The sequence below is a fragment of the Mauremys mutica genome, chromosome 4 (assembly GCF_020497125.1).
Source record: "Mauremys mutica isolate MM-2020 ecotype Southern chromosome 4, ASM2049712v1, whole genome shotgun sequence".
Taxonomy (NCBI): Eukaryota; Metazoa; Chordata; order Testudines; family Geoemydidae; genus Mauremys; species Mauremys mutica.
Genome location: NC_059075.1, coordinates 111,423,443 through 111,437,824, shown reverse-complemented (window position 1 = coordinate 111,437,824; position 14,382 = coordinate 111,423,443). Strand labels below are relative to the sequence as shown.

General features: G+C 44.6%; 1 protein-coding gene across 2 annotated transcripts in view; it reads left to right on the top strand.

Moving 5' to 3' along the window:
- Positions 1 to 14,382, top strand: part of TSPAN4 (tetraspanin 4) — a 539,052-nt gene that overhangs the window by 4,488 nt on the left and 520,182 nt on the right. The window contains exon 1 of one of the 2 annotated variants that reach the window (XM_045015197.1): positions 2,268 to 2,340. The exons of the other annotated variant lie outside the window; for it this stretch is intronic. The gene's annotated coding sequence lies outside the window, so the exon portion shown is untranslated. Of the gene's footprint in view, positions 1 to 2,267; positions 2,341 to 14,382 lie in introns of those variants that run through there. 2 annotated transcript variants of the gene reach the window in all.

Sequence of the window (14,382 nt, the reverse complement as noted above, 5' to 3'; positions counted from 1 at the left end):
GATCTGATGATTTTTGATAATACCTGGCTTAAAGCTTCTCATAGCATAACTGCTCCCTGTTCCCCTCTTTCCTGGAGAAACAACAATGGAGAGAAAGGGGAAGTTTTTTCCCCATTTAAAAAAGTTCTAGCCTTCCCATGGTCTCTTTTGGTCAGATGCCCACTCCTTTCCTTTTACCTGTGGGCTTGTTAACCCTTTACAGGTAAAAAAAAAAAAAAAGTAGAGAACAGCTCCTAACAGGGGGTTTATAGCTAACTGGCTGGCTGGGTGTCCATAAAAAGGAGCTTCCCCCGCTCATTTATCACATATGGATTCAAAGGTGATTGGATGATCTCCAGTGTCACAGAGGAGGCCTTGAAATGGCTTATGGACCTGCAGCTACAGTGATACAACATTGCTGTGCAGATGCCATACGTGTGTGTGTGAGAGAGAGTACTCCATTTGAAAAATGGTGTAATAGCACGTCATTACTCTCACAGGTGTGTATTAAAGATTTTAAGGCACTTGAATGCTATGATAATGGGTGCCGTATAAATACCATAGGTAGGTTGAGTGCATTTCTTCACAAGCATCTATTTCTGTACAATTGCTGTGCGTCAGTGCTGGTTTCCAAAGCTGCTTTTGGATCATAATTAGAAGAAGTCTTCATATGGGCATGCCTCAGGCTGGCCTCTGTGTGGGTGCCTGCCCAGATCTGGGGCAATGAGAAAACTCCGATACCCTAGATCTGTATTACTTGGCCAGGGCCTAGTAATGGACAATGATGCCCTAGTGTGATTTTCTTGGTTTCTTTGTTTTGTGCCGTCATGCTTATGTATTGCAGCAGGTGTGCGTATTTTGTGTTGGCTTTCAGCATGCGTCTCTCTTGTCAAGACATTATTAGGAAGAAATTCACTAACTTGCTGACCCCATTAAAATCTATTCAGTGCCCAACCACTTCACTGCCGAATAACCTTCTTCAAAACAGTCACTTGCCCCAGGTGGGTGGGTGAGTAGAGTTGTGCCAGGGCGATCAATATAAAATTCTCTCTCAGCCCTGAGAAAAGTGATGCATTTTCTCTTTCCTTCCTGATTGCTCAGTCGCTCCAGCAGCCTGCAGTGAAGTGATATATAGCACTGGAGTGGTAACGTTAGCACAGCATTCTCTATCCCTGCTAAATAGAGGACCTACACTTTCCTTTGTCTTTCTCTTGCTCCAAAAGTATTTAACAAACCTTCTCTTATTGCCTTTTAAGTCCTTTGGTAGGTGCAACTCAGTTTGTTCCATAGTCTTTCAGATTTTATCCCTATATTCTTGTGCTGCTCTTTTGTACTCCTCCTTATCAATCTGTCCATGTTTCCACTTTTCCTATGATTCCTTTTTGATTTTCAGGTAATTTAAAGAGATCCCAATGGAGCCATACTGGTCTCTTACTATTCTTCCTACCTTTTCGTTGCATTGGGAGAGTTGGCAGTTGAGCTTTTAGTATTGTCACCTTGAAAAAACTGCCAGCACTCACTGACTCCTTTTTCCCTTAGATATTTTCCCCCATGGGACTTTACCTACCTGTTCTGAATTTGTTAAAGTCTGAATTTTTTTTTAAGTCCATTGTCCTTATTCCGCTGGTCTCACCCCTTCCTTTCCTTAGACTCATGAAATATATCATTTCATGGTCCAAATTGCCTTCCCCTTCAGATTTGCAACGAATTCCTCCCTGTTGGTCAGCAGCAAGCTCGCCCCTCCCCCCCCCCGCCATCTCCCTCTCACCGGTTACTTCCTCCAGTTTCTGAAATAAGAAGTTGTCCCCAATACATTCCAAGAACTTACTGGAAATTGTGTGTTTCCATATTAGTTTATTTATGTTGTATCATAGTGGGGGGAACCTGCGAGCAAACAAATGGAGGGAAAGGCACCCAAGTCAGAACCAAATTAATTACATTTGTACTGGATAGAATAGTGCAAGCAACTCTTCTGCCATTACTCAACTCTTCGCTGCGGTTGGGTGATTGGGCCGGGAGGTTCAGATTTCAAGTATGTTCTCTGGGATTTGGCAAGTGAACAGGTCAGCTGCATTATGCAGGGGACCAGGCTGATTGAAGAAATGTATTTGGCTCCAGGTTGCAAAGAAAAAAAGTCTCACTTTGGATTCCAGCCCAGGGAGACCTGTATGACTGATCGCCCCTCCCTCGGTGTCAGCAGCTGTTGCTGTCGGGGAGAAACGTGGCTTACGTCTGTGCTATGGGTGAGATTGTGTGCATTTTGGGGGCATTCCAGGAGAGAACATGGTTTGTCTGTTCCACAAACAAAGAAGTGGAGGCAGAGGGAATGAACCACAAAGAGTGATGTGTTCCCCTTTGCAGGTTAGTCTTAGTAACTTTGTTGTTGGTTTGGGGAACATAATAAGGGGAATGATTGAAAGGTTCATATGTATAGGAATGTAGAAGCTGGCAGATTGGATCAGACTCATGGTCCATCCAGTCCAGTGGTTTTTGTCTCTGACAGTAGCCATTATCAGCTGCTTCAGAGCAGGAAGGTGCAAGAAACCAGGGGCGGCTCTAGGAGGGCGGCAGGTGGCTCCGGTGGACCTCCCGCAGGCACGCCTGTGGGAGGTCCACCGGAGCCGCGGGACCAGCGGACCCTCCGCAGGCATGCCTGTGGGAGGTCCACCGGAGCCGCCTGCCGCCCTCCCGCAGCACGCCACCCCAAGCACGCACTTGGCGCGCTGGGGTCTGGAGCCAGCCCTGCAAGAAACCCTGAGATTATAGAATAACTTGCCCACAGGGAATCTTTCTTCCTATTGAATGTTTCTGAAATGTTTTTAAAAACTGAACAGGGAAGCACTGTAGAGATTCAGTGGTCAGATTAATCACATTACTCTTTCAAACGGTTTAGTCAAAGCTTTGCCTTGTTAGAGGCAAAAATCTGGATTATTCTTAGCTTTTTACTAACCCAAACACACTTCCCTCCTGGGAGGTGAGTGGGACCATGAGGCAGGAAGGGCGGAATAGAAATGGGTTCAGTAAACCAGTTTGGAGATTATCAGCACATAAATCTTAGACGACAGCCCCATGTGCAGCAGAACTTGTGTGTCCTCATTGGCTTTCCAAGGAGGGGGGAAGCTTTGAGTGCAGAGAGGCTTTCTGAGGTGCTAAAATGGTTAGAGTAAACCTCTGCTTGCTGCTGAGATCAGAGCAGGGCTGAACTCCCTCCTTGCTTTGGTTTGCTTGCTGCCTCCATTAGCACCTGTTCAGTTCTTTCCGTGAATGTCCGGGTGTATCCCGGTGAGTGTTTGCTCTGTCTTTGTGTGATGCGGGGGCTAACCATGCCTTGCTGGGGGGACCCCAGCTCCACAAGGGCACATCATATTGTAGGATGCAGGAGGTTAAAGGACTGATGCAGGAAATATGTTTATTATCTGTAGTGTAATAATGAACAGAGGTCATAGCTGAGGTCCCCATTGTGCTAAGCACTCCACACACACCTAGTAAGGGACAGTCTCTGTCCTAAACGGACAAAGTGTGGGAGGGGAAATTGAGGCACAGAGAGGTCAGGTGACTTGCCCAAGGTCGCACATCAGGATAGTGGCAGAGTGGGGAATGGACTCTGATTCTTTTGAGTCCCAGCCCGGTGCACAATCTGCCAGGCCACATTTCTTACCTTTTAAAATATACTTTAGGTTTTCAGAGAACTAGCATGTCAAGAAATTGCCCTCTGACCCAGAGAGAACAAGGAGGACTCCCATAGCCTTCCCACTCAGTGTGTGCACACAACTTTAGTTATCATTACTAGAAATTGCATGTGCATATTGGGCTTAATCTAAAGCCCTCTGAAGTCAATAGAGAGACTCCCATTGATTCCAATGGGCTTTGGAACGGGCTTGTAGAAGGGAGAATGAACCCTTTAGAATTAATCCAGAATTAAACACCCAGTGCTGATGGCCCTGTGCAGAATTCTCCTGACATTTTGTTTGCCAAATCTTGCCACTCGCTCCAGATTGGATTCTTTGCTCGATACTTATTAAAATTTCTCCTGCCTGGAAACGGGAACTGCAGAAGCTTTGATAAATGGATTTGATAGGTTTTTATTGTTTCACTGGAGCCTCTGAAACTACTGCTGCATCCTTTGAAATGCTGTGTGTAGCTTCTTAGAGCAACACCCCCTGCAAATCTCATCTCTAAGCAAACTTAATAAATACAGAACATCCCTGCACTCAGTAAAATCCCTGTACTCACAAATATTCTTTCTGTTCTGTTGTCAGCTAACAAGTTCATAGATTTTTAATGCCAGGTGGTACCATTTAGATTGACCTCTTGCATAACATGGGCCACAGAACTTCACCCAGCTATTCCTGAGTCAAGCCCACTACTTCTGGCTGAGCTAGAGTGCATTATTTAGACAGACATCCTGTCTTGCTTTAAAGATTCCAAGTGATGGAGAATCTCCCTCAACCCCAGGAAAGTTGTTCCAATGGTTGATTGCCCCTTGCTGTTAAAAATGTGTGCCTTTGTTTCTTGTCTGAATTTATCTATTTTAGCTTCGAGCCATTGGATTGTGTTACGCCCTTGTTTTCTGATATCAGAAAGCTTTTTAACCTAGCAGTCTTCTCCCCATTTAGTACTCATGAGTTAGCAGAGCACACAAAACAACTACTACGCCTGTGGCCAAGATCTTTGAATGTGACTAGTGATGTTAGGGGCCCGGCTTGAGACACCTTGAAGGGGCCTGGCTTTCACAAAGTTCTGCCCTCTGAAAATCAGGCCCCTTTATGGTGTATTAAGCTGGGGAGGGATAGCTCAGTGGTTTGAGCATTGGCCTGCTAAACCCAGGGTTGTGAGTTCAATCCTTGAGGGTGAGTTCAATCCTTGAGGGGGCCACCTAGGGGTCTGGTGCAAAAATTGGTCCTGTTAGTGAAGGCAGGGGGCTGGACTCAATGACCTTTCAAGGTCCCTTCCAGTTCTAGGAGATTGGTATATCTCCTATTATTATTATTATTATTTTAAATTAATAATCCCAGCTGAAAATCTTTCCCTCCACCCCGAGAAGATGCTGACGCACTGTACAAAGAGTAGTGTATATATAGTTCATAATTAATGACCTCCTCTCACCGAGTTCCTCTGGTTTGTGTGAAGAAGTGAAACTGCTTGTAAGCTTCTAGCCCCCACAGGGTCTCTGGAGTCCTCATCCTTTGGAAAACCCCTTGTGTGATATGCTTGACTTCTTGCCAGTGATGTCAGTCATCCACATTCCCTAAGCCCTTGTGCGTAAAGAAGGTTTTAAGGAATTCTCCCACTGTTGGTCTAGTAGCAGTTCAGGTTCACCAGCGCTAGGGAGTGAGGAGAGGCACTTGTGATTTGGGCTGTGGCCTGGGATGCCAGAGATCTGGGTTCAATTCCTAGCTTTGTCACAAGCTTCCTGTGTGACCTTGAGCAAGTCATTTAATCTCTCGGTGCCTGTCTGTAAAGTGTGGCTAGTGATACCTCTCTTCTTGTCTATTTAGATTATAAGATCTCAGAGACAGTCCCTTACTATGTGTATGTACAGGGCCTAGCACAATGGGGTCTTGGTTGGAACCTCTAGGCCTGTGCTTCTCAAATGCGGCCACCAGGGGCTTTTCTTGTGGCCACAGCCTCCTGGACTGTTATGGGGAGGAGGAGAGCAAAGTAGTGGCCCCTTCCCCTCCCTAGTGCTCCTGGATACACCGCCTTGGTGTTGGTTGCTAGGGCTGCCAGCAGGGGTCCCCCTTCCCTTCCCCCCCATCCCTCGAGACACCTGGGACACAAGGCTGGAGAAGCAGGCAGCCGGTGAGTTCCCCACCTTCCCAGGAGTGGTTTGGACTTCAGCCCTGAGGTTGCAGGGGGGCAGGCTCTGGCTGCAGGGCTTTGGGCTCCAGCCCCAGGCTCCTGGCTGTGCAGCTTCGGGCTATGTTCTCCGGCCACGGGGCTTCAGGCTGCAGACCCCTGCTGCCTCCCTTGGCCCTCCTCCGTCCCCTCCCATCCAGGGCTTAATTTGTCCCCAGGCTTGCCGGGGCTGAGTAAGTCTGCTGGGAAAAGTGATATAGTACTTGCATGTTGGTTAATAGCACTTTTCACAACAGGCTTATTAGCTAGCAGTAAATAAAAATTACAATGATTTGGACGTGTCTGTGCAAATTTATTTTTTCCCTAAAGCTAATTAAGTATTTTAGGGAAAAGTGTGAGAGTGGCCACCAGCAAGAGTTGGTGGCCGCACCCTGAGGCCACCAAAAAATGTGTCCTGAGAACCCCTGCTCTAGGCTCTGTTGTAAGACCAATAACACTGGGTATGCTAGTACTGATTGGCTGCTGACATATACCAATAATAAAAATAAAAACACTGGTGGCCTGTCAACCAGCACTCGTGCTAGATGGCTGCCTATCCAACCAGTACTGTCTGATTGTTTCCTTGTGCTCCCCCTGCCTCTTGTATCTCATTTGTTGTCTCTTGTCTTAGCCTTAGATTGGAAGCTCTTTGAGGCAGAAACTGTCTTGTTGTCCTGTGTTTATACAGAGCCTAGCACAATGGGGTCCTGGTCCGTGACTGGGGCTGCTAGGCACAGCCACAATACAAATAATAGACGAACAATGAGAGACATTTAAAAAATTATTAGCGTAATGCACCTTAACTGTTGAAAAAACAATGTGGATGAGCTGCCTCAAGATTTCAACTCAAAACACGTAGCTAGAAAACAAATTGCTCTTTTCTTCTCCCTCTATTAAAGCTCTAATCCAGGGCTAAATGCTTTTGCCAAATTGCTTTTACAGGAATTTAACTTCCATGCTCATAATTTCATTCAGATTAATTAAAAAATACCCCTCCAAGTTAGTTTGACTGAGGAAGATTTTTATCAGATCTGTTTTAACAAAGGCACAGATCTTTACATTTAATCTTATTTATTTAGCTTTAATAAAAATGGCACCCATCCATATGCTCTGTGCACCCTGGGTATCATTTAAAATATGTCCTAACTGCAGCAATTAAACTAACCTACCACAAACCTGCCTGATCTTGAATAATTCTCCACCTCTGTAATTACAGTTCCCTTCACCTCACTCATTATCAAAGGTGCGTGTGTGTGTGTGTGTGTGTGTGTGTGTGTGTGTGTGTAAAGGATGAACATCTGCTTTAAATGTCTAGTTTTTCTGCTGTATGAAACGCCTCGTGTGTAGCATAGCCAAGCTGACATTCCTGTTGCTTTCATTGCACTGACCCCTTTCAAACTTTGCTGTAGCCCCTCAGAAAAGCCTGACTAGATTTTTTAAAAAAGTATTTATTTATTTTACAATTATTTATTTTTATTTTTTTACAATGAGGAAAGTTGGGAGTTTCTGTTGCCCTCTCCCATCGTTTATTTTGCACCAGACACTAAGCATAGAAAGTTATGGCTGAAAAGGCGAATGTTTGAAACAGGGTTTCTACAGTAGAAACTGTTTTCCAGTCTTACTATGGCGTTGGTGCTCCTAGGGTCCTGTGAGGGTGGTCTCAGAGCATTAAGGAACTACCTTTCAAATCCTGCTCTTAAGTGACATCCACTGTGAGGTGAAAGAATGGCCGATGGCCGGTTCCTAAGGAGTTTAAAGGTTAGCACTAATAGCAGCATATTGAACCTGTGTGAGGGCCAACAAATGTCCTCGTATTCAGAGGTGCCCTAATTGTATTCCATTATTATTTATATTTTGGCAACATTTGGGGGGCCCATGTCATGGATCAGGGCCCCACTGTGCTAGGTGCTGTACCAATACAGAACAAAAAGACAGTCTCTGCTCCAAATAGCTTACAGTCTAATCAGGCCAGGTTCACTGCTGGCGTAAGTAGGCACAGTTATTACTGCAAACAGTTGCACGTGCGTGCTTCAGCCAAGGATCTGACCCGTCAAGTTGTATATTATTCAGATTTATTTTGTGCTGGTTTTTTTTTTAAACTTAACACACTATGTTGAATTAGTAAATTGATACTTGCGTCCTTTTTCTTCCTCCTCGGGTGAGGCTGTGTTCTAGGAGTTCTGTCCACGCACTGGGAGCCAGGAGATGGTTCTGCCAACATGAATTGACAAGCTCTGATTTTTGGAGCAGCAAAATCGATGAGAATCTTAATAGCACTTGGTTGCAGTTTTTCAAAGCTATGACCAGCAGCAGAAGCACTGGAGCTGCCAAGCTGCAGACTCAAAAAGACAGCCTGGCATCTATCTGCATTTGGCCCCTATTTGGAAGGTTTTCTTTACGGCTGTAAAGGCTAACTCTTAATTTAACTGGATGTATACATTTAGCAGAAATCGTGCTAGGCTCCACCCTCGCCAGTGAAAGTTTTCATTCATGCTGGATGAATAGGCGAGTGAATTTTTCAAGACCTAGTTCTACCTTTTAAGCTCCACACTGTATGCTATTATCACTAGAGACTAGGTGCTCTTATAGTTCTAACTGTTAATCTCATCTAATTATGAGTTACTGGTTCAGATTAGTCTCTGGGTGTTCTGCTTCCAAGAACTGAATTTTCCTCCTTTATTTTTTTCCTGCTCTTATTCTCCATTCTGTATTTGGGGAGTGGAAATTTCTCCACCAAGACAACAATGTTGGCCTTCAGAAACCTTCTGTTATCTACACAAACTTTTTTTTTTTTTTTTTGCTCTATCTTTCCAGCAGTGTCAGTCTATCACTTATCCATCTGAGTCCTAGATTAACTTCAGAAATCCAAAGAATGTCTTGTATGGAAGTGCAAGGCACATTTCTCTGTCCAATAAATCAGTATTATAGTCCTCTGGGGACAGAAGAAGAGGTATTCTAATAGAGTCCACACACTCAGGTCCAATTTCACAAGAACTACATTTCCAAGGAAAAAGTATAAATCTTCTGCTTTGCAAGGGGGAGAACTAATAACAGATTTCAGAGCCCTTGTTTTTTTCCATTTGTGTGGTTCCCTCCCCGCAATTCTACCTTATATTACTTAATTTCTTTTATAGCAAGGGTAGCTCCTTTTATTTTTCTGCATGGAACAAATTTGTATTCAGGAGGATCTTTTGCCTGTGTCAAGCCAATATTTTGTTCCTTTTGTAATACTAACCTTCTTGGAACTTGGTAGGTAATATTTCTCTTTGTTTTATTGAAATGATGTTGGTACATTGTACCCCCCCATAATTTTGGCTAGTTTTGCATTTTATGCTTTGTATCCATAACTGATGTATACATTTTGCTGAGTGACAGAACACACACAAATAGGAAAGTGAAGGTCAACCCAGAGGGCACAAAGGAAGCGACAGTAAGGAAACCACTGATTCTCGGTTTGTTCTGGTTTATTTTAGGTCTTGTCTACAAAATACAATGTACTGTGTTTGTGCCTCAGGCTTCCTGTGATCTGGGGATTACCAAGTTTGAACACAGCTTCATCTATTCAGGTTTGCTTGAATGGAACTAAAGCATGTTAGAGGCAGTATGGTCCAGCGGATAGGGCAGTGGGCTGGGACTTGGGAGACCTGGTTCTGTCATTGGCTTGGTGTATGACTTTAAGCAAGTCATTCTGCCTCTGTGCCTGCTTCCCTGCCCATCTCTCTTGTATTTGGACTGTAAACTCTTCGGGGCAGAGACTTTCACAATGTGTCTGTACAGAACATACATTAGAACATAAGAATGGCCATACTGGGTTAGACCACAGTGGTCTATCTAGTCCAACAATCCCATCTTCCTATAGTGGTCAATGCCAGGTGCTTCAGTGGGAATGAACAGAACAGGGATATTAATGAGTGATCTATCCCTTGTTGACCAGTCCCAGCTTCTGGCAGTCAGAGGTTTAGGGACACTCAGAGCATGGGGTTTCATCACTCACCATCTTGGGTAATAGTCATTGATGGACTCTATCCTCCATGAACTTATCTAGTTCTTTTTTGTACACTGGAGTACAATAATGCAATGGGTCCTGATCTTGATTGGGACCTTAAGGTGTGACTGTTGTTTATGTACTTGTATGTGTTATAACCATATTAAAGCACCAGTGCTGGAGTCCTGTTTGCTTAACATAGTTATATTATTTTTGTTTCATTCATGCAGGCAGGACCAAACCTTGTTGTGACACATATGCATTCCATATGTTTTATGGAAATATGCTTATGAGTGTGAATATGATGTAATCGGAATATGCTTTATGCAAAAGGTCTCTTGTAAGGTATCATAACAAAGGTTACAATCTACTGAATATATTCCTCCTATTTGTAAGCATGCGTCATTCCTGTATCTGAAACTAGAAATATGAAGTATAACTCTGAGGTCCTATTGTAATTATCCAAAGTGTGGGCCATGTGACAAAGTTCCTCCTCTACCTTGGTGGGTCCTGCGCTTATTGGCGGATTTGCTCGCCTCAGAGATTCACCATGTGGGTCAGGAAATAGCCCAGAGACCTTCCCCTCTGGTAGAAGCCACAGTCCAGGTCAGTTCCTCCTGTATCTGATCAGGAGTCAGGGAGATGGGGGGAACCCGGGCCCGCCCTCTACTCTGGGTTCCAGCCCAAGGCCCTGTGGATCGCAGCTGTCTATAGTACCTCCTGATACAGCTGTGCAACAGCTACAACTCCCTGGGCTACTTCCGCATGGCCTCCTCCCAACACCTTCTTTATCCTCACCACAGGAGCTTTCTCCTGATGTCTGATAATGCTTGTACTCCTCAGTCTTCCAGCAATATGTCTTCTCACTCTCAGCTCCTAGTGCCTCTTGCTCCCAGCTCCTCACATGCACACTACAAACTGAAGTGAGGTCCTTTTTAACTCAGGTGCCCTGATTAGCCAGCCTATCCTAATTGATTCTAGAAGTTTCTTCTTAATTGGCTCCAGGTGTCCTAATTAGCCTGCCTGCCTTAGTTGGCTCCAGCAAGTTCCTGCTTGTTCTGGAACTGCCCCTGTTACCTTACCCAGGGAAAAGGGATCTACTTAATCTGGGACAAATATATCTGCCTTCTAACACACTTCTGTAGCCATCTGGCCTGACCCTGTCACAGCCATTAATGGTGGTTTAGAATCTTGATGGCTCCCATTGACTAGGACAATTGGTGGCAAATGGTTTTTTTTACCTGCAAGCCTTCCTGTGTACGTGTGGGCCAGCCCATGGGGAATGGAGATGAAGAGTCTTACAGCGGCATGTGACTGTCACCTGATAATTTTTTTTTTTCTAATTTCACTGGGCAGAGTATAAGCAGCAACAGCAGATACATTACTTCTCTTCTTTCAGAAGCAGAGGATCAGGTCTTTGCTGCTCTTACTGCTAGGAGCAGCAATAAAATAAACACAGTGACACCTACATGAAAATTAGAGCTAGTCAAAAATTGGCTCTCTGCCCCAACCCCTCATGGAAAATTTGAATTAAAATGAAAAAAATCATTTTCTGCAGAAAAAATTGATTTTTCTTTTTGTGGAATTTGAATACTGAGAAATTTCAGCCAAAACCCAAGGTAGTTTGATTTGGAAATTCTGTCACAGTGCCTCATGGGAGTTGTAGTTTGGGTGCATCATGCTGTCATTTTCCGTTATAACTTGGGTTTTCTGGTTGGGCTATGTCTCCTGTGATGCACTGTGGTCTCCTCTGTTGGAGAGTGGTGGCAGTGCTTTATGGGAGTCCCTGGACATTATGTATCATAGAAGAAATAGTCCAGCTGGGAAGCCCAGCCTGTAGAGAACTTGGGGCATGAGGCATCTGAACTACAACGCTCATGGGGCACGCCGCACTATGGTGGCATTTCTAAATTGAAATATTTTGGGTTTTGAATGTTCAGTTTTTCAACAAAATTGATTTTTTTTTCTCAAAAAGCAGCCCTTTTTTGAAAACATTTTGTGTCAAAAACCTACTTTTCTATAGGAGTGCAGTTTTGATGGAAAATGTTCAGCCTGCCCTAACGAAACATCCTCTTCCCTGAAACAGCTCTGCCTTCATTCTGTCTCCTGTTTGTTTTCCAGACAGGAGTGGGAGAAGGCAGCTGACCTGGCACGCATGAAACTTCCCTTGCTTGGTGGTGGTGTATGCTCCAGAGCCAATGAGACTTTTAATTAGTGGGGATTAGTGGGAATCAGGGCCCAGTTGAGAGGCTGCCAGGATGACTGCATTTCACAACTAGATCCATAAAGTTAAGGGGTTCAATAAGGGCTTACAAGGGGATTTTGGGGGAGGAGAGTGGCAGTGACCTCTGAGTTGGAACTCCTTTCCTTTCGTAGTTAGGGAATAGGAAAGGTTTTGTTCCCTAAACTTTTTGAATCTCTATCAGCGCACCTCAGTTATGAGCCACTTTCAACACCACTTGCTTCCTGGCTCTGAGGCTGTGCAAGAGGAGGTGCTGAATCTTAGTTGTTTACATTTTGTGATGTTTTTACTTATTTGCATCCTAATTAGATTGAATTTGCTCTTAAATAAGAGGCACGTGGGGCTGGGGGATGCTGGCAGCGCAGGTACTCTAGGTCTAGAATACTATGATGAAGTCATCAAACTTGTGACCCAAGTCAGAATTTTTACCAAGTTCTCTGAAAGCTAGCGGCCAGTTCAGTAACATACTGGGCCTATGAAGACAAGATGCTTAAAAATAAAGGTAATATAAATCTGTCGCTCTTCTGATTACAGCAACTGGCTCCAAACCTCAGTATAGGACATTGAGTTCAGGGATAGAGAGAAAATGACAATTCTAATCTGCATTTCTCACCAGGAAGAGCAGCATCCTAGTACTTGGGTTGTGACTGGCTCACATTTCATTCACCCCAAGAGGCTTAAACAAGGTTCGCTGCAACTGATCAGGATTCAGGCAACCTCGCACGCTGTCAGACATATCGATCCTCTGAGACAGAGCAGTGCAGTGGTCCAAGGAGATGGGGACCTGGAAAAGTTAATTTTGGAAGAGGTTTTAATGATATAGGGTGGGGGAAAAGGAAATGGAAGAGGAGACTGGCAGCAACATGTCACCAAGTCCTGAGAAGAGGGAGGAAGAATAAATCTAAACATGACCAGCAAAAGAATCTGCTTCATGAGCAAATTCCATTTAAATGTAAATTACTAAAAGTGATTTTTTTAAAGTAGAACTTTTAGCAGCGTGGTGCAGGAAGGCAGAAGTATTTTTCCTCTGGTTTAAATATGCGACATAGACAGCTGTAGATAGCTGTAAGTCTCCTTGCCCCTCCACTTCCTTACACCTACTTCTTTCCTGTGGGCTCCTCAGAGCTATTCCCTGCAGCAGTGCCTCCAGGTGGTGACAGCTAGGATGTTTGCGTCAGTCACCAGAGCCCTGCCGATGTCAATTAGCATCCAAATGACTGGCACGTACCATCTTGGTAATATTCAGTCTGTGCTTCCCGCCAGGGGACCAGCCTCTAAGAACGCATCTCATCCCCTCTGACCTGCATCAACCCTGTAAGCCTAGTAAAAATCTGACAGGGAACCAAAAAAATAAAAAAAAATAAAATAAATTTCATTCCCTTTCCTGAGGCTCAGTATTTTCTGCAAAGAGCAAATACAGAATCATTTCCCTTAAGCTGGAAAATGAAAAGCACTGAACTGTGGGGGGTGAGAGCTCCGCTGAATAGTTTTGGCGATAGATAATGAAGACTCAGGGCCAGATCCTCAGCTGGCATTAATCAGTATAGCTCCATGGACTTCCACGGAGCTATGCTGAATTATACCAGCTGAGGATCTCACCCCACTGCATTAACCTCTTAGGATGCTGGTCAAAATCCAGACCAAGTTGGTGGCATTTTAGTTTCTGCCATCTGTTTTTGGGTGCGCAATGAGTTTGGTCTCAATCCATTTCCTAGTGGGAAGCATCACTCGTTGGCATTCTTGGATCAGCCAGGAATTGAACTGGCGTGGAGACTGAAATATTCTTCTACCTGTCAGAGATCCCCATCACAGCTGTAGGTTGGGTACATTGGTGAGGAGGCATGGGGAGGCTTTCACAGCCGCTTGTGTGTTCAGTGAACACAGAGGATCTCTGCTTCCAGGGTTGTAAATCCATAAGTCAGGCAGTGGTAAAATTCTCATCCCTGCTGAACTGGAGAAGGAAAGCTGGACTTCAGCTATTCCCCAGTTGAAACCATGCCAATGTTTTTTTCTAATGACAGGAGAGGGGCAGTTTCACAAAGCAGCTGACAGTCAAATCCCATCTTTTACTCCTAAAAGGCAGCACCTTCCCTTGTGAATGAGTCATTGATGTGTAACCCTGCCTTGCGCCTGACTCCATAAGCCACTTATAAAAGTTCTCATGGTGTCTCTGGTCTCAGTCTGGTCATCAGGTGCCACGTAATAACTGACCAAACTCATTGGACACTCTCACTGGCCAGTTCAGCAAAGAGGCCAAGGAATTAATGGTTCTGGGGGACAGAACCCATCTGTTCTTCCAGATCAGTTCAAGATACAGCAGATGGCATTGTGCAGGGAG